Genomic DNA, 20356 nt, shown 5'->3' on the forward strand with positions numbered 1-20356 from the left:
CATCAGTGAAGAAGAAGCAGAGAAGCTCATTATTATAAAAGAGTGAGGAAGCCGCTTCTAGCCATATAACTTCTCTCTATGTTAGACACCCAAACCCATACCAACTGACTGACAGCTTAACAAACAACACATAACACAGTCAACACAAACACATCTTAAACCAACAAACAACAACATCAACAACAACAGCAGCTACAATTGCTCTACAGCTCTACATACCACACCCCAGACGTCCCTTCTGAAAGACACAGCATATGGCAGACGCCACAGTACACAGAGAAGGATATGGACTATACAGTCTGTAAAATTAGAACTATTACCATTTCTATAGACCTGCACAGCACCCATATGTGGAGACAGATGCAGCTGGTTGGTTTACATTTTATATTGCATTTGTTCATCTGACCTGCTGCAGTAACTGTGATCATTTATTTGATTTAAAAACTCAAATTATGTTATTTGGCTCAAACTTTATTGTATTATTATAATTTTATTGCAGATGTGCGCAGCAAACAAACTGCATCATGAACTGTTTTATACTCTCTAAAGCAGGGATCTTAAGCACAAAGGGTTGCTGTTTCTGCTGGTTTTCATTCCAGTCAATCAGGTTTGCTTCTGCTGGACTGGAATGAAACCAAGTGTGTGTGTGTGTGTGTGTGTACGTGATGAACTACTTTGCTATTCAAAGCAGTAAAAAGACCCACATTAGAACAGAGACTGCACAGCTCTTTCAGATGCATTCAGCTTTTTAATTGACCACTTTAACTCTTTCAGTTTGGCCTTAAAGGTGCACTGTATTAATTTAATTCAAATGATATTAAAAGCTTACTCATCTCTTCTCCTTCCTTATATTCTTATATTAGCATGTTTTTAATTGGAAAATTAAACTGCTACACCACTTGGTAGAGTTCCATGCATCTACGTTAAGCTATCAGGTTACACAATATGTACAACTACCAGCCACAATTGAATTGAGCGCAGTAGAAAAGTCAGTAAAGTCAGTAGGAAGAAGAATCCGTGCTGTTTTACTAATGAATCTGCTTCAGCTTTACTTGGTAAATCATGTTTAGACCAACTGATCCAGAATGAAAGATGAAATTACAGCCATTATTAAGGGCAGATTTATACAGTGTGTTGAATAAACTTGTGTTCAGAATAAACACACATCATCTTTCTCTTTCTTAACAGTGCCAAAACAACGATGGCTGTCCCACTTATATCTGTACTGGACACACATGAAGGGAAGAGACCGTCTAGTTACACTTACAGTAGTGTGAAAAACTGTTTGCCCCCTTCCTGATTTCTTATTCTTTTGCATGTCCGTCACTCTTAAATGTTTCAGGTCACCAAACAAATCTAAATATTAGACAAAGGTAACACAAGTAAACACAAAATGCAGTTTACATGTCTACGGGGCCCTGTGTGAAAAAGTGATTGCCCCCTAAACCTAATAACTGGCTGGGGTACCCTTATCACTTTTTCACACAGGGCCCTGTAGATTTGGATTAGAATAAGGAATCAGGAAGGGGGCAACCACTTTTTCACACCACTGTATATGATCAGTAGATTCAGAATCAGCATGTCTCCTTGTGTTTTGTGCCATCTCCAACCTCATCTGCTGCTCCCAACCTCTCTCAGCTGCTTCTGTGACGAGCTCCTCTCCATCCTCTGTTACTGCGACATGTCATACATTGCTTTAAAAAGCAAACATCATTAGACAAAATGAACCAACTGGCCACACATTAATACATCTGAATTAACTGCTGCCTGGAATCTCATCGGAACTTTGTCCTGGTTTAGTTCTTACAATATACAGCATAACTGAGATAGATGTGGTCCCACAGTGCGCCAAACACGAAGCTCTTTCCTATCTTCACCTTTTCGTGCAGCTCTTTCTGGCTTGAAAAAATGTCTCGTTTTGTTGTCTCTTCTTCTCAGCTGCAGCAACGCACTCTGACCAAGGTTAACCAGATGAAAGGAACATTAGCACAAGACGCCCAGCGTTACTTCAGGCTCGTCGTATCTGTTTCACTAATGAAATCATTTTCCTGAAGTATATTATTGCACATGTGGCTCTTATTCGTTGTAACCTCGCTGTGGGGATGCGCAGGACTGCAGCTCATTAAGGTTTATTGTCTGTTTTGAGGATTAATTTTTGTTAGCACGCTAGCATCCGAGCGCTAATCTGTTTACATTGCACTGGCTTAACGACCCGCAGCTTCAGCAGGGCTGAAAATAAAAATATGACATAAAACTATAAAAACATCCCATGTCAGCACTTTTACCGCGTATTTAAAAGCCCTGCTTTTAGCAGGAGGGCTGGTAGCTGTGCCGCTTGTGTAGGCTGAGGTTATTTTGATGGCTGCGCTAGCTAATGTCAGAAAGTAACAGCTGCACCTCTTAAGGTGGAACGGGAAAACTGGACGAAGAAGCTGACTGAGAGAAAAATGCATGGAAAGGGGCGAAGAGGCTGCCCCTGTTTGGCAGGTGGGTAACATTAACATGTTTCAGAGAACCAGTCGTATTGTTTTGTATGTGTTTGCTAATGTTTGTGGTAGCAACGGTAGCGACAGTTAGCTAACCCACGACCTAGCTAGCTAACGCTAGAACATCACTCGCTATGGCGTTATTCACTCTGACCGTGGACCGTTATCATGGGAGCAACCTGTCTGTGCATTTGTGAAGGTTTTTAATGGCCACAGAGATTTAAAGGAACTGTCCTGCGCGTCCATGGCCTGGGGGGCTGAGCTTCTTTAGGAGCGGTGAAGGGAGGGGTCTCTTTTTTTTTTTTTTTTTTGCTGTTGAGTGAGTCGCGTCGTCATTTTGTAGTCGGCACCAGGCTCTTATACCCATATTAGGAACTCCGGGTCTAAAAGGAGTTTCTCTATGGGAAGAACAAACGGAGTTTTTGAAAATTGGCTATGCCGTATCCTGTGATAATCAAAAAATGTCCCAGAGCTGATACATTACAAGGTCCTTAAAGAGTTGAAATATGAATATTGCTACATGTAAGCTAATGCTAGTTCGCACTGAACCGACGTCATTAGACTGGCAGCCTCTTTAGGTATGTTCCAGTTCAGGGGCTGCATCCTTCTAAGGACACAATTTAAGAAGGTGTGTCGTACAAAGGCTGTGTAGACCTGGAGGCTGAAATGAGACTTACTGTGTCTGAGTTCAGGGGCTGCATCCTTCTAAAGACACAGTTGAAGAAGGCGTGCCCTAAAAAGGCTGTGTAGACCTGGAGGCCGAAATGAGACTCAGTGTGTCCCAATTCAGGGGCTGCATCCTTCTAAGGACGCAGTTTAAGAAGGCATGTCGTACAAAGGCTGCATAGACCTGGAGGCCGAAATGAGACACTGTGTGTCCCAATTCAGGGGCTGCATCCTTCTAAGGATGCAGTTTAAAGAAAATTAAGCAAAACACCAAATGAATTATATAAATTTAAATAAACACTGCACTCCACAAAAAAAGGAACCCTCAAGCTTGTTTCTCAGCTTAGTTTATATTACTATGGTAGAAGTAAGCTACTGGTTTCCTCCACTTAACTGGCCTCCCACAGTCAGAACTGTTAATAAAAAAAATGCGACACTGACTAAAACAAGAATGGCTGGCACTTGACTCATTTAAGGCGTAGTTCAGTTAAAATCCATCTTTAATAAATCTATTTTCTATTAAGACTTAATGGTAAGGAAAGAACAGTGATTAACTTTTTTTTCCACATGCCAGGGATACCACTCCTGTCTGTATACTTGAACAATTTAATGCGTTTGCCTTGAAAGGGCTCCACTTCCCCTTTGTCAATGAAACTGCTGTCCAATACCGGATACTGCTACCCACTGCATCTGGGCTATACCGGATACTGCTACCCACTGCATCTGGGCTTCCACAGCACGTACCGGATTCACTGTGCACAAAACAGCTCACTTTTCCAGCTCCAATTAGTATAGCAGCATCTACTCCAACCAACCCGATTGAAGTATTAACAGCTGTGCTGAAGTTTTAAGAGCTCCTCACGCTGCCCGCACGTGTCCCTGGCAGTGAACCAAACGATATCTGGGCTAAATCTCACGAGACTTTAAAGCTCAGCATCTCGTTCGCAGCGAGCCAAACGAGAATTTACTCAGCTCCCACGAGACCTCAAACAAAGCCTGCAGGCACGAAGCATTCACAGTGCACCGCCCCCCTCTGCTGGTCAGGTGTGGGAGTGCCCCAATGCACATATCCCTAGTACAGGCTACACTATATTGCCAAAAGTATTCACTCACCCATAAAAATAATTGAATTCAGGTGTTCCAATCACTTCCATGGCCACAGGTGTATAAAACCAAGCACCTAGGCCTGCAGACTGCTTCTACAGACATTAGTGAAAGAATGGGTCGCTCTCAGGAGCTCAGTGAATTCCAGCATGGTAGCGTGATAGGACGCCACCTGTGCAACAAGTCCAGTTGTGAAATTTCCTCACTACTATATATTCCACAGTGGAAGCGATTGGGAACAACAGCGACTCAGCCATGAAGTGCTAGACCATGTAAAATGACAGAGAGGGGTTAGCAGATGCTGAGGTTTGGTGGTTGCCAGGAGACGGTACTTGTCTGACTGCATTGTGCCAATTGTAAAGTTTGGTGGAGGGGGGATTATGGTGTGGGGTTGTTTATCAGGAGCTGGGCTTGGCCCCCTAGTTCCAGTGAAAGGAACTCTTAATGCTTCAGCAGACCAAGAGATTTTGGACAATTTCATGCTTCCAACTTTATGGGAAAGGTTTGGGGATGACCCCTTTCCTGTTCCAACATGACTGTGCACCAGTGCACAAAGCAGGTCCATAAAGACATAAATGAGCGAGTTTGGTGTGGAAGAACTTGACTGGCCTGCACAGAGTCCTGACCTCAACTCGATAGAACACCTTTGGGAAGAATTAGATTGGAGACTGCGAGCCAGGCCTTTTCGTCCAACATCAGTGTCTGACCTCACAAATGTGCTTCTGGAAGAATGATCAAAAATTCCTATAAACACACTCCTAACTCTTGTGGCAAGCCTTCCCAGAAGAGTTCATGCTGTTATAGCTGAAAAGGGTGGGCCGACATCATATTATCTGTGTAACCTGTGTAAAATGGTGACCTGTGTAAAATGATCAAATTGTAAGTCGCTCTGGATAAGAGCGTCAGCCAAAATGCCGTAAATGTAAATGTAAATATTAGTCCCTGTGGATTAAGACTGGGATGTCAATGGGGGCAGGGGGTAAATGAAATAAAATGTATTTGAAACTTTAGTTTAGGTTTCCATATGCATTTTCAGCTCAAAATAAAAATAAAGCATAAATAAATAGTTAAATTATGAAAAAAATAAACTTAATTGGATTTAAATCAGTTCATGAAACAGTAGTAGCAGTTCATAAAGGAATGGAGGGATGGGGAAGGAACAAATGACAGGAAAAGGTGCGTAAGGAGGGGGTAAAAAAGCAATGATTTTGTAAAAAAAAAAGAAAGAAAACCTAAAGGAGAAACTTATCGTTGGTGTAACACTCATATTATTCACTATGAGATGTAAGTCTATTTCTGCATTTCTGCAAAATGGACCTCACTAAAATTCTGACCCTAGTTACGGCCCTGATTATGTCTGTTTTCTTATACAACTTATAAACAACAGGCTTAAAACCAAGTTCTACTTATTATTTTTCATGTGCTCTGAGTTGTTGGTGGTGGGATTATTTATTAGATTTATATTGTAGAGTCAGCAGTGGAAAATACTACAAAGACTACAAAGAAACTGAGAAATGTTATTGTTATTTTGAGAAAAATGTGCCCATTTTAAATTTAAGGCCAACAACACGTTAGTTTTTTAGTTTTAACAGTGATATATTTTCTCATTCTTGCTAGATATAGGATTTTAGCTGCTCAACAGTTCAGAGTTTCCTTTGTTGCATTTTTTTTATTTCATACTGCACCACATGTTTTCAGTGGCGACAGGTCTGGACTGCAGGCAGGCCAGTTTAGCACCATGACTCTTTTAATACAGAGCAATGCTGTTGTAATACATGCAGAATTTGGTTTGACACTGTCTTGCTGAAATAATCAAGGCCTTCCCCCAAAAAAGACATTGTCTTGATGGCAGCATATATTGTTAAAACATGTATAAATATCGTTCAGCATTAATGATGTCTTCAAAGATTTGAACGTCACCCTATACCATCATGAATACTGACTTTTAAACTGTGCACTCATAACAAGCTGAATGATTTCCAAAAAGAAGTTCAAATGTTGATTTGTTGGACCACAGGACACTTTTCCACTTTTCCTCTCAGTCCATTCCTCTGGCCCAGAGAAGGCTGCATTTTTAGATCCTGTTTATATGGGGTTTCTTCTTTAGAGTTTTAACTCGTATTTGTGGATGCAGCGACAAACTGTGTTCACAGATGGTGGCTTTCAGAAGTGTTTCTGAGCCCCTGCAGTGATTTCCACTACAGAATCATATGCTTTTAATGCAGTGCTGCCTGAAGGGCCAAAGATCACAGCCAACAAATACTGTTTTTGGCCTTGTCCCTTGCTTACACAGATTTCTCCAGATTCTCTGAGTATATTAATGTTATTGCGTACTGTGGATGATGAAAAGCAAAAGTTCTTTGCTGTTTTATGCTGTGAAACATTATTCTTGAATTGTTGCAGTATTTGGTCGTACGGTCTTTCACAGAGTGGTGGACCCCTCCTCATCTTTATGTCTGAAAGACTTTGGCTCTCTGGGATGCTTTTTATGCCCAATCTGGCCTGTTGCCAATCAACCACCAGGTGTGTTTTTTTTTTTTTTTTTTTTTTTTTTTTTACCATTACACAACTTTACCAGCCTTTTGTTGCCCCCGTCCCAACTTTTTTGGAACATGTTGTTGGCATCAACTTCAAAGTGGGCAAATATTTTTCCAAACACAATACAATAAACGTTCCAGAAGTCAGGACAGGGACAATAGAAACTTGTCTGACACCAAACAGAGGCATATGCAGGGGTTGTAATCAGTCTTGAGAAAGAGCAACAGGTGTGTGTAAGTGTGAGTATGTAGAGCCAGGGTGGAGTTAGAGCTGTAGTGGCCCAGTCCCATGACACTTTGATTATGTAATTTCCATACTTATATTCACAATCCAATTTTAATTTTCAAATGCTTTATTAATTTCACTTTCAATTTCTGCTTAAGCAAACTCTGAGAACATACAGACCACATGAATTTTTACTTTTTTTAATTGAATAATATGTGAAGAAAGATAAAAAAAACATTATTTAAAATGTGTGAGAAGAGAGAACATCAGCAGTTTGTTAGTGGTGACACTTTCTATTCAGTCCTTCAGTTTAAACTGTTCTGGATGTGACGTGATAAAGAAGGATGGAGATGGTGGCCAGGATCACCACAGCAGAGAGCACCAGTCTGACCACAGACTCGACTGAGCCATGATACTGGCCACTGGACAGGACTGAGGCAGAGAGAGAGAGAGAGAGAGAGAGAGAGTTTCGAAGAGAAATCTATTGAATGTATAATTGTGTCAGTATTCAGTTCTCTAACTTTGCAATCTGCCTACTAGAATTTCACTTGATAATAAGCATCAGCTTCTATGAGCACTTCAAATCCATTTTTTCACATCTGACACCAAAACTAATACCATAACATTGAGGATCTGCTGATACTAAAACCAGTTCAGTACGATCTTTTGTTCTCTCTTAAACAACTATGCTGTTAGTAATATGTTTGTCTGGATGTAACCCAGCCATCTGAATAACATTATTTGCGAAATAAATATTCTGCTCCCATAAAGGAAGAAATCATAGCCCACAGCGTGACTCACTTACGCAATATGTGCTGCTTGTTTGTATTTAAACTTTTTCACACACAGAACGTTTAGCAGCATTTTTGATTGGGCAGCACAAAACAGACATTCAAAATGAAATCTTCAATTTTGTGCCAAAGTTAAGTTCAGCATTTATGAGATAGTTTAGGCTAATGGATCATATCGGATTATGCTTTTTTCCTTCCAATATCGGATCCAGTGTGTCAGCCACTAGCAGTCATATTGGTGCACCCCTGTCTGCTTTCAGTGAAGGTTTTTTTTATCTTTAATCCATTCCTTTACTCCTTTAATCCACAAAATAAATGAATAGAATTTAGAGGTTAATATGAGTTGTGTAATGTTTAGTTTATATTCAGAGGAAGATAAAGACGTTCACTGGAATCTGAGCTGCTGATGATGGAGATTTTCTCTTTTTCTTCATACCAGGACAAACTCACATCCTTCCCATTCTCCACAGAGCACAGAGGAAACAAAGCTGCTTAGGACTCCCTGTATTTTTCTTAAATCTGATTTCTTATGAGTAACTTTAATACTGGAGCTATGAAGTACATAATAAAATAATAAAGTGGATAAGAAATCAACACTGCAGAAGTTTCACACTGCAGTACAACCAATTACAGCGACATATCAACCTAATATTAACCACTAACAGTACAAACAGCAAAACCTTTAACCTCTAACAGTGTAAGATGTAAAAGTGCTGGTATTGTACACTAAAAACTTTTTTCCTAGTTCTCCTGTTCTTAGTTGTACTGCAGTTGCTGATCAACAAACTTTCATGATATATGTGTGTATATGTATATGTATAGGTGTGTGTGTGTGTGTGTGTGTCATTTATGGTGGTTGCTAAGAATACAACACCCTTGGGGCAGTCATGGGCTGGAGGTTAGGGATCCAGCCTCGTGACCGGAAGGTCACCCCAGAGCCGACAGCACATGACTGAGGTGTCCTTGAGCAAGACACCTAACCCCCAAATGCTCCCGGGCGCTGCGGATTGCGCTGCACACCGCTCCGGGCAAGTGTGCACACTGCCCCCTAGTGTGTGTGTGCTCACTAGTGTGTATGTGGTGTTTCACTTCACGGATGGGTTAAATGCGGAGGTGAAATTTCCCCGTTGTGGGACTAATAAGGGTCTCTTAATCTTAACCCTTGCCAACTTATTTTCATCCATTATTTTGGAGTTATAGGGAAATTAGGGGATGTCAGTATTTCTGTTATATCAGTATTGTTAAGTCTGTGATTGTGATTGAAGAACGATAAATTGTGCAGCCCTGCTATGAATTTTTGATAACTACTACAAAACAAATATTATAAACTGTGGTGGGGCCTTTGGGTGTGGTTAAAAAGTGGCTAAAATGTTTCAGTTCCAGGGCAGCACTTTTTTCAAGTGATTGAATTAATGCTCTTGTTCTATAATCTGAGCCCTGTTTAGAACCCAGAATGTGATTTATTTACCAGAGATATTTATACTAAACCTCCAGTCTGAGGTACTACTAGTAATGATGTGTAATTTATAAATTCTGATTCACTGTAACAGTCTGTAATAATCTCTCCTCTAATGCTCTCACTGTTCACTATCTTTATATCTGCATTCTCAGATCTATAGAACCACAGTATATGAGCATCACTCTGAACTCCAGTTAATCTAGTATGGATAGTCACAGTGTTTCCCTCCAGCTCCTGCAGTCTCACAACCTCTTCTCCAGCTGTGCACAACAGACCCGAGACAATGTAAGTAGTTCATTTTAACTTGTCACATAAAACACACTAAATACATTCTTTCACAGCTCATCATTGCTGCTATACTTTCTAAAAATAAAGATGCTTGTGATGAGGTGGACTCGAAGTGGCCAGAAGGTTATCTTATTGGCTTGTTTGGAAGAAGTTTGGGCAGAAAGCTGGTTAATTGGTTCTCTTTCCCCGTTTCTTTACTGCATACACGTCATCAAAAATACAAGCAGTACCATAAAAGGTCCTTCACCAGTGGCACTTGCACACAACTATTTACAATAAAAATAAATAAAACCCAAATACATGACAAGCATTTTTGCTACCCTTCCTTGACTTTTCTCACTTGTTTTTCCTCTGTACTTCAGGGTCCATGTCGGCAGCAAGACTAGCCATTTTACTTACAGCAGTGGACTAAACCAAAATTACATTCAGGTATTCTTAAGGCAGTCATGTTCCAGTTCACGATACAAGAATATTCAGCATTTAGTTCAAGTATATATTTCTACAGATTTGATTCATGGCACATGTTCAATATTAGCAATTAGATCATAAACAGTGTTTGTTTTTCTTTTTCCAGGTTGACCTGTGTACCCCTCTGTCCCTTTTCTCTGTCCCTTCCAGGCCTGCAGACCTACAAGAGGACTGGATGACCTTCGCTGTCACTCTCTCCAGGAAACAGGTAAGTATCTGTCTCTTTACATTATTTAAACGAAAGGCTCAGTCAAACCTTTGTCTGTTTCAGTCGTTATCCATGGCTAGTGATATGCTAGACCAGCTAGCATCATCACAGTGCTAAAAAGTTTTATTTGGCGTGTGCCATAGAAGAACCACTTTTGGTTCACTAAAGAACCTTTCAGTTGAGGATTCTTTAAACAACTATATAAAACAACTATAAATAAGATATACAAGGTTGAAAACAAGGTTTGTTTTTTTATTTAAAGAACCTTCACATAATGTAAAGGTTCCCTGGAACCGTGTGTCTAAGCCAAGAACCATTTAGGAACCTCTATTTTTAAGAGTGTACTGCTCTCTTAAAGAGAAACTTCAGCAGATTATCTTAATAACTAACATTCTCCTTCCTCACTCTTTTCACTTCCATTATTTAGGGCTGTCATGATTCTGAAATTTTAACTGATGACTAATCATCATACAGATAATCACAATTAATAATACAATTGTCTGTTTCTACACTTCCACTATTTTATGAGGCCTATATGCTTAATAATAGTTCAATAAAAAAAAATAAATTTATTGAACAATACATTTAAAAACATAAATAAAGATATGCTCTTGCATTTAAATTAAATTTGTATGCATATCACCTTGAAAATAATAGTTAAACATTTTCAAAATAAACTAAAAAAATAAAAAACAATGCTGGTTTTTCTACCAGATGTGCAGATCTGCAGCATTTCCTTGGCTATAAACCGTGCTACACTGTGGGTTAATGTATGCCATCTGGTATTGTCACGTTGATATGTAGATGCTCCCTTCATGCCTCCAGAATAGCCAGCTCCCGGGAAGAATATGATGATGCTGTTGTCTTTCCAAGTTCACCACAAATGTTTGAATATTTTGGACAAATCTACCTTTAGTAGCTGTGGTTTATGTCTCTTCATTTCAGCTGAACTTGAAGTTTGGCAGCTTGGTGCACACCAAGCCATTTAGCTTTATTTTCAAGTTAGAATCACATTAAGCTCCAACTTATTAGTCATAAACAGTTGACTAAAAATTATCTCCAAGGCAGTAGTTGCTTGATATATTTTAGTAGTATTTTTAGTAGTAAATTTTAATTAGTCATGTTCACTTTTAATTTTACTGTTACTTAATTTTCATGTTCATTGCCACATGATAACATATATTTATGTATTTGTATATTCACCCTCCATAAGAGCTCTTCTCTACATTGGACACTTTTTAGCATAATTCCCAAGAAAAATTTCTTTGTGACAGTCCAAACAGTTGGACTATTTACTAAATCAATCAACAGTCTACTTTAATGCTACAGGTCCTACTCTGGCCTGTCTGTCTCCTACTGAAACAATGTGGTGCATGATGAGGTGTAAAATGCAGCGAAAGACCTGTAAAACTAAAAACTGTTGCAGTTTCTGTCTTCATTCCCCAAATGACTATTAAGTGCTGTTAAATGGAAAGGTGATGTAACACAGTGGTAAACATGCTCTGTTTTCAACTTTCTTGTACCATGTTTCAGGCATCACATGTGGAATAATCGTATATTTTCAGAAAACAGTATAGGTCATAAGGTAAAACTATCAAATATATTTTGGTATTGCAGGCCAAACAAAATGTCTCAACTTCCTTGGGACTGAGTTTGTACAATGAAATTGTCTTACCTGTTTGTGGACAGAACTGCATGATGTTGAGTTGGGTTGAGTGATTGCTGACTGGGTTGGCAGCTACACAGCTGTAGATGTGATTTTCCTGAAGGTGTATCTCCAGGTGGAGGCAGAGAGGGACACTGAGGTCAGGATTACTGCTTTGTTTCAATGTATCTCTGTTTCTAACCCATGACAGATTGACCTTTGGGCCATTTGTAACTGAACAAAGCACTGTGCAGAGATCTAAAGTTGACTCTTTCTTTATGTGGATACTCTGAGACTGCATTGACTGATTTACTGGAAGACAATGAAAAAAAATTAAGAATTAGGTGGTTTAATACAATGTTTTTGACAAATTATCACTTCAACCAGTTCTACTGGTTGTTGACATCATCATCATCGTCGTTGACCGCTTAATCCAGATAGGGTCGCAGTAGCAGTTGGGACAGCAGAAAATCCCATATGACCCTGTCCCCTGCAGCTTCCTTCAGCTCATTCCCAGGGACCCCAAGCTGCTCCCAGGCCAACTTGGAGATGTAATCCTTCCAGCAGGTCCTATGACAACCCCTCGGCCGTAGGCCGTGCCTGGTGCATCCCCACCGGGAGGCGTCCAGAGGGCATCCGAATCAGATGCCCGAACCACCTCAGCTGGCTCCTCTCAATGCGGAGGAGTAGCAGCTCTACCCCGAGCTCCTCCCAGATGGCCAAGCTCCTCACCCTAGTGTAGACCGCCACCCTGCGAAGAAAGCACATTTCCGCCGCTTGTATTCTCGATCTCATTTTTTCGGTCATTACCCACAGCTCATGACCATAGGTGAGGGTCGGGATGTAGACCGACCGGTAAACAGAGAGCTTTGCCTTATGGCTCAGCTCCCTCTTCACCAATACAGTCCGGTACAGTGACTGTATTACTGCTGCCACCTGTCCCAGCCTGTGGCCGATCTCACGATCCCTCTTCCCTTCACTTGTGAACAAGACCCTGAGATACTTAAACTCCTCCACCAGTCCTTTCCCCTTACCTGGAGTGGGCATGCCATCCTTTTCCAGGCTAAGACCTGGACTCAGATTTGGAGGTACTGATCTGCATACCAACCGCTTCACACTCAGTTGCAAACCGCTCCAGTGAGCGCTGGAGGCAACCATGTGAGCCAAAAGAACATCATCATCTGCAAACAGCAGAGATGCCACCCTCCAGCCTCCACACATAATGCCCTCCTGACTTTGGCTACGCCTTGACACCCTGTCCATGAATATCATGAACAGGAGTGGAGACAGGGCACAACCCTGCCGGAGCCCAACGCTAATACTGAATGTGTCTGACTTAATGCTGAGTATACAATCACAGCTCTCACTCTGGGAGTACAGAGATCGAATGGTCCGGAGTAGTAGCCCCGGTACCCCATACTCCCAGAGGACCTCCCACAAGATATCTCGGGGAACCCGGTCGTAAGCCTTCTCCAAATCCACAAAACACATCTAGACTGGGTTGGCAAACTCCAATGCCCCCTCAACAATCTGTGAGAGGGTGAAAAGCTATTCACCATTATTCCACGGCTGGGACAGAATCCGCATTGTTCCTCCTCAATCTCAGGTTCAACTATTAGTCAAAGTCTCCTTTCCAGCACCTTGGCATAGACTTTCCCAGGGAGGCAGAGCAGTGTGATACCCCGATAGTTGGCACACACTCTCCAGTCCCCTTTTTTAAAAATGGGGACCACCACCCCGGTCTGCCAGTCCAAGAGTACTTTTCATGAGGTCCATGCAATACTGCAGAGGATTTTGCTTCTGCCACCATTGCAGCTGTCACCTTTTTCACCTGTCGGTACCTCTCTGCTGAATCAGGAGTCCTTCGGGCCATCCAGTCCCTAAAGGCCTCTTTCTTCAGCTTGACAGCCTCCCTCACCACTGGTCTTCTTGACTCCATGTCCCCTACCTCCCCCGGGACATGTCGTTCCCAGCACACCCTCACTATTCACTTGAGCCTACCGGGTCTGGCCATCAGTTTTCCTTGCCATCTGATCCAACTCACCACCAGATGGTAATCAGTTGACAGCTCAGCACCTCTCTATACCCGAGTGTCCAGAACATATGGTCCCAAGTCAGATGAAACGACATCAAAGTCGATCATTGATCTCTGACCCAAGGAGCTCTGGTATCATGTACACTTATGAACATCCTTGTGTTCGAACTTGGTGTTTGTTATGGACAATCCATGTCATAGAAGTCCAATAACAATTCAGCGTTTGGGTTTAGATCAGGCAGGCCTTTCCCGATCATGCCTCTCCAGGTCTCCCAGTCATCGCCAACATGAGCATTGAAGTCCCCCATTAAGACTATGGAGTCTGTAGGCGGGACCCTTTCCAGAACCCTGCCCATTCACTCCAAGAAGGCCGAATACTCTGATCTGTTATTTGGTGCGTAAGCACACACAACAGAGTTTTCCTCTCTGCAATTTTAATTCGCATTGAGGTGACCCTCTCATCCACCGGGATAAACTTCAACTGCACGGCCTCCAGCCGGGGACACGTCAGTATCCCCACTCCCACCTGGCGCCTCTCACCCTGTGCAACCCCTGAGTAGGAGAGGGACCAACCCCTATCAAGGAGTTTGGTTCCAGAGCCAACGCTGTGGGTGGAGGTGAGCCCAACTATATCTAGTTGGTACCTTTCAACCTCCCGCACAAGCTCCAGCTCCTTCCCCCCCAGTGAGGTTACATTTCACGTGCCAAGAGCCAGTTTCTGCCACAAGGGCCTAGGCTGCCAAGGGCCCCCCTGCAATCTCCCACTGCCTGTGCTCCTCCATGCTGGACCTTGCGGGTTGTGGGCCCACACATGCTGTGCACATTTTTCATGGTGGGTTTTGTTGACATTCTCTCTTATAATAAATGTAGTACCAGTCAAAACAACTAGTTTGGACACTAGTTGGAATGTATTGGACAAGCAGCCACGTGGGTCACAGCCACACCACACAGAAAGCAAGGCTTTAGGTTAACAGGTAGCTCTAGCATTAGCCTGTGTCTGCATTCTCACACATTCGAGCTCTGACTGACTCAGTTTATCCTGTTGTACAGGCAGGACATAACGAGCTGGCTAATCCCACCCATAAGGACAAGAGTCCTTAGAAAAGTACATTCAGAAATTAACTGCAGCAGAACAAACACCCACACAACCCTCTTACTGAAGGTCCTCAACCCCGAGGATCACAAAATCTTTGAACCAAACTGGGATCCGCTCTCTTCTCTTGAGTTGCGCTGGGTTGGGGACACTCTTGGTTTATGAGCCATCCGTACTGACTGGTGCTCCAACTCTGTGGCATTCTCCATCAGTGTGCCAGAGCGGAAAGAGCAGGGTGCGACTTTTGCAGCAGCTTTTCTTGACCACGCACAGATCACAGCAATGCACAAATAGGTCTGTGTCGTCCTCTTAGGCATGAGAACACTTCTCTCCAGAGACCCTGGGAGTAATGACAACAGAAGCAGCCTTCTTCTTGACCACCTTCTGCTCTCTCTGACATCCCCTGTGTGATCAACACTGGTGGGGCTGCCGCTTGTGCGCGCACCCCATGGAAAGCCGTTCTGCCCCTGATCTGACAGCACATTCTGCCCATGGAGATCCTCCACTGGCTCTAATGTTCCACTGTACACTGGACATCTGATGGCTTCCTTGTTACTGGATGGCCACCTCTGAAATTCAGCATGGCACCCTCTAGGTCCACTTGGTACCCCTTGATTCTCAAAAAGTCTAGGCACAGGATGCACATTTCTTGGTGCACGTTCTTGTTTCTGGCTGTCAGAGTCGGCCATCCTGTCCCCATGATTGGTGCTAGATCTTCGGTCAGCAGGCAGAGATGAAATGTCATGTCTTCCAGCTTGAACCCTGGAGGCACCACTTCTGGCCAGGCTACTGTGACTGTCAAGCCTGTGGCAGGCATGGAAACCAGCAGCACACCATAAACAGGGGCAGTGACACCACAGCACTGATATACATTCAGGATGGTCATACATCCAAAATACTCTTTCTCTCTCTCTCTCTCCCTCTCACTTTCTCTTTCCCTCTCTCATATTGGGAACAGTGAAAATAAGGAAAATGCTTCAATAAGTGTTTGGGTCTGTCCAAACATTTGTTCTAAAGACATTATCAAACATTTGCACAACAACGTGCACTTAGAGAGTTCTTATGTTATGTATTTTTACATACCTGAGTGTTGTGTTGTGTTAAAATGTGGAGTTTGACACTCACTGCTGTCTGATATGTGTTTGATGGTCGGTACAGAGACAGGTGCTGGAAGACAAATAGTGAACATTGCAAAGTACATTGAAGTGTATACAAAGTATATATGAAGTGTATATAAGTAGACCTATATTACTTATATGGTATTGAACTCCAATCTACATTGACTTTAAAACTGAATTGAACATTTATCAGCTAATAGATAAGCTAAAACCAATACTCCCTTACCATAAACAGTGACATTGAATTGCTTGTTAAAAATGACCATATAAAGGAAGATCTGTACTTTATAATCTCCAGAATGTGTGGTGCTGATGTTGCTGATGGTCAGAGATCCAGTCTTTGTGTCCAGCTGCAGTCTGTCTCTGAATCTTTCATCATAATGAGTGGAAGAGCCTGATGAATCTTTCAGTGCTATGCCAGTATTTGTAGTTCCAAACATCCAAACTATATCAGCATCCCTCTCACTAGGCCAGTCAGTTCTTAGAGTTACAGTGGCTCCTTCTTTTACTTCCACTGTCTCCACTTCATCCCCTGCAGTTGCTCTCACAACTGCAAGACAGACGGATATTGTTATAGAAGTGTTCACACAGCTTAAACACAGTGTAAATTCCCCTAATGTGTGTAGGTAACCCACACAGGCGAAACAGGAAATGACTAGTGTAGCTTCATCCTCTTTACTCAGTCCACAATGGACTTTTATGGTTACAGTTTCCACTGCATACTTCTTATACTCATTTTAAAACTACATAGTTTTACAAGTACTTGATTTACAGCAAAAGCACTAATTTATGAAGCAAGCATTAAAGCTATTCAAAAGTCAAAGTCAAAACTTAGACACTGAGTGAGAAAATGCAAGCATTTGAAAATTGGAGTATTCAAATGAATGAAAGCACAAATCTGAAAATGTCAAGTAGGTGAAACAACATCAGCTAAAAAAATGAAAATGAAGAGAAAATCCAAATTTGATTGTTAATAAAAGTATGAAAATTTTAAGCAAACAGATTCAAACAGGAACTCTTACGTGTTTGTTCAAGATATAACCATGCAAAACTTTATTAACCAGAAACAAGTAATTTGAATTTTTCTTTATTACAGAAAAATTTGTTGCTGAACATCAATAGGTTAAGATTACTGCCATTGAAGGCTCGTTTGTCTCTTTTTTTGAACCAAGACAGAAAACAATCCCGATTTAAGTAACTTTTTAAATATTTTTAGGGCCCTTAGATATTATTACTGTTTCAAATACATCAGCTAAACCCCCATATGAATGAAAACACTATGAACAACTAAACATCTCACCCGTGGCGCAGATGAAAAAGCAGACAGTGGCCATCATGCTGGAAGTCTAACAGATACCCGCAGAGATACTTCTAGCAGAGCGTCTGAAAGCTGTTGTAAAAACCTTAGTGACCGAGCGCAGCTCCACTGAAGCATCACTCTCTATCAGAGAAACAATGAGTAATGTAGACATAAATAAGGAAGAAGAACTTTCAGATCAGAGTCATACAGTCCAGCAGATGGCAGCAGAGCCTGTGTGTGATAATTTAGGCATACAGTTTTCTTGCTACTGATAAAACACACATTTCCTTTACATCTTAGCAACATTCGCATTAGAAGGAGCGGCCTTTGAGCTTCAGATATCCAATATCTTGGCCAACTGTATTTGTTGTAAAAGGAAAGTTAGGTCAATTTTCAGAATGTATTCCTGTTTATCTATAGATAAAGGCATGGAGGACAGGTTTACTGCTCTGTTTGAAGCTCACATGGCCCCTAATCCATAAAGCGAAATCTCCATTTTCAAGTGAACAAGGCACTTTTTCACACCCTGTATTAATCTTAAAGAGCTAGTGATGATATAAAGCATGACACTATTAATAATAGTGTGGATGCTTAAGCTTGTGTCCAGCACAACTGTTGATTTTCCTGACTAAACACACCTAATTACACTGATCTGTTAATTGCCAGGTGTAAGGGGTGTGTGAGTAGAGATACTATCATACAGTCATGCACCCCTGAACTAGGGCCTTTCAGAGAGATGGTGAGATGCCAGGCTAGGAGAAGATAGGAGCAGGTACGCTATCAAACATCAAGTTGGTTTAGTACCAGGCTATTGTTTTTCATAATGCTATTGTGCTTAATCCAAGCAGCAGCAAGACTGACTTTCCCTTGCGCCCAAGCTTACATACCACCTATCACAATTCAAAGCACCAATTCAATTCAATTCAAACAAAACACATATTTTAACTGATTATTTTATGCTTCAGGAAAATCTGAAATTCACAATCCACCTTTTTTGAAACAGCCTACCAATATTACCTGCTCAATTATGGTTCAGTGCAGCATGGGGTCAAAACTCAACACATTTGAACTCTTCCCCAGAGTGGCAACCAACGCCTCTCTTAAAAGTGAATGGCTGAGACATGCAGAAAAAAATGCTGCTTAAAGCTCTGCTCTTAAATGGCACTTTATCTGTGAATGAAAATTATGGTGCAGAATGCGGTCAGTTTTCTCTGCTATGTGCATGGTGAGAGAGCTGATTTGAGAACCACAGTTATACCTGCTAATGTTTATGAGCTGTGGTTTAAGATAGTGTTTGAAGTGTAGTAATGTATTTCATGCATGCAAAATTTATCATTTAATGTAAATCTTCATCTAAAGGGAGCTTCAATGTTTTATCTGGAAAAAAGTGTGGTAGTATCTCTCCTATTACTGCAGTGGTACCTTTACCGGCACTTTGGGGAACATACCACATTCCTTTGTAATTATATCCATACAGGCTTTTTGCCTTTATGGAATATTAGGTTTTGAAAAGGCACAAATACATACTTTTATCCTGGGAAAAAAAATATTAAAGGCACACAATTGGACCTTAAGATCACTGTTGTAGGGTACATTTACATTATCTGTGCCTTGATGAACAACAATGAACATGTAAAGTACATTTTTTCTGACATTTTTTGACTACAAATCTACTTAATCTGGACAAAATTGAGAGTTGTGGAGGGGTAATATCTTATATTGTGCTTAAACTGGCTTCAATACTCATACTGACTTTATGAAATTATTACATCTCTATGTTTGCATTTAAAAATTCACTATGGTACACTGAATTGATCGACTATGTGATACACCTGTCTAGTAATGCATTTCAGTCCAACATGAAAAGGAATGGATTGTACAGACTGCTGGATGCATCATGCAGGGATCATGTGGAAATGATTGTATTGTGGGTGCAACTTTGCCACCGTTGCATCAAGTCAGCTGTGAAATTTCTTCCCTCCTAGGTTCACTAATCAACTCTGAGTGGTATTATTAAAAATTGGAAATGTTTAGAAACCACAGCAAACCAACTACGTGAAGTTATGGGGCCGAGGTCACTGAGTGCTGAAGCACATAGTACATAAAAGTCACTATCACTCTGCTGACTCACGAAATGGTTTCACTGGCCGATCAGCTACACACAAGCCTAAGATCAAAACGTACAGTACCAAGGGTTGGAGGATGAGTGGTGTAAAGCACACCAACACTGAACTCTGGAGCAGTGGAAACATATTCTGTGGTACTGACGAAATCTTGCTTCTCTATCTGACAGTCTGATTGATGAGTCTGGGTTTGGCAAATGCCAGGAGAACATTACTTCCCTGACTGCGTTGTGCCAACTGTTTGGTAGAGGAGAGATAATGCTGTGGGGTTGTTTTTCAGGGATTGTCCTACACACCATAGTTCCAGTGAAGGGTAATGTTAATTCTTCAGCATACAAAGACTTTGTTATGCAATTGTATGCTTCCAATTTTAGGGCAGAGTCTGGGGAAGGCCCTTTTCTGTTTCAGCATGACTGAGATCCAGTGCACAAATCAAGGTCCATAAAGGCATGAGTTTGGTCTGAAAGTACTTGACTGGGTTTCACAGATCCCTGACCTCAACCCCATCGAACACCTTCGGGTTAGAGCTAGAACAGAGATTGTGAGCCAGGCACTCTTGTCCAACCTCAGACAAACTGCAAAATGTTGTAGAAAGTGTCCTGTAAGAGTGGAAACTGTTATTACTATTAAGGGGGGCAACTCTATATTAATGCCTATGGATTTCTAAAGGGATGTCATTAAAGGTCCTGAAGATGTCCCAATACTTTTGCTAAATATAGTGTATGTATGTTGTAAACCTAAAATGTATATGATGTGCTGTAAACCTGACATCTATCATTTTTACCAACTTGTAATCTAACTTATTGGTG

The sequence above is a fragment of the Pygocentrus nattereri genome, chromosome 22 (assembly GCF_015220715.1).
Source record: "Pygocentrus nattereri isolate fPygNat1 chromosome 22, fPygNat1.pri, whole genome shotgun sequence".
Classification (NCBI taxonomy): Eukaryota; Metazoa; Chordata; class Actinopteri; order Characiformes; family Serrasalmidae; genus Pygocentrus; species Pygocentrus nattereri.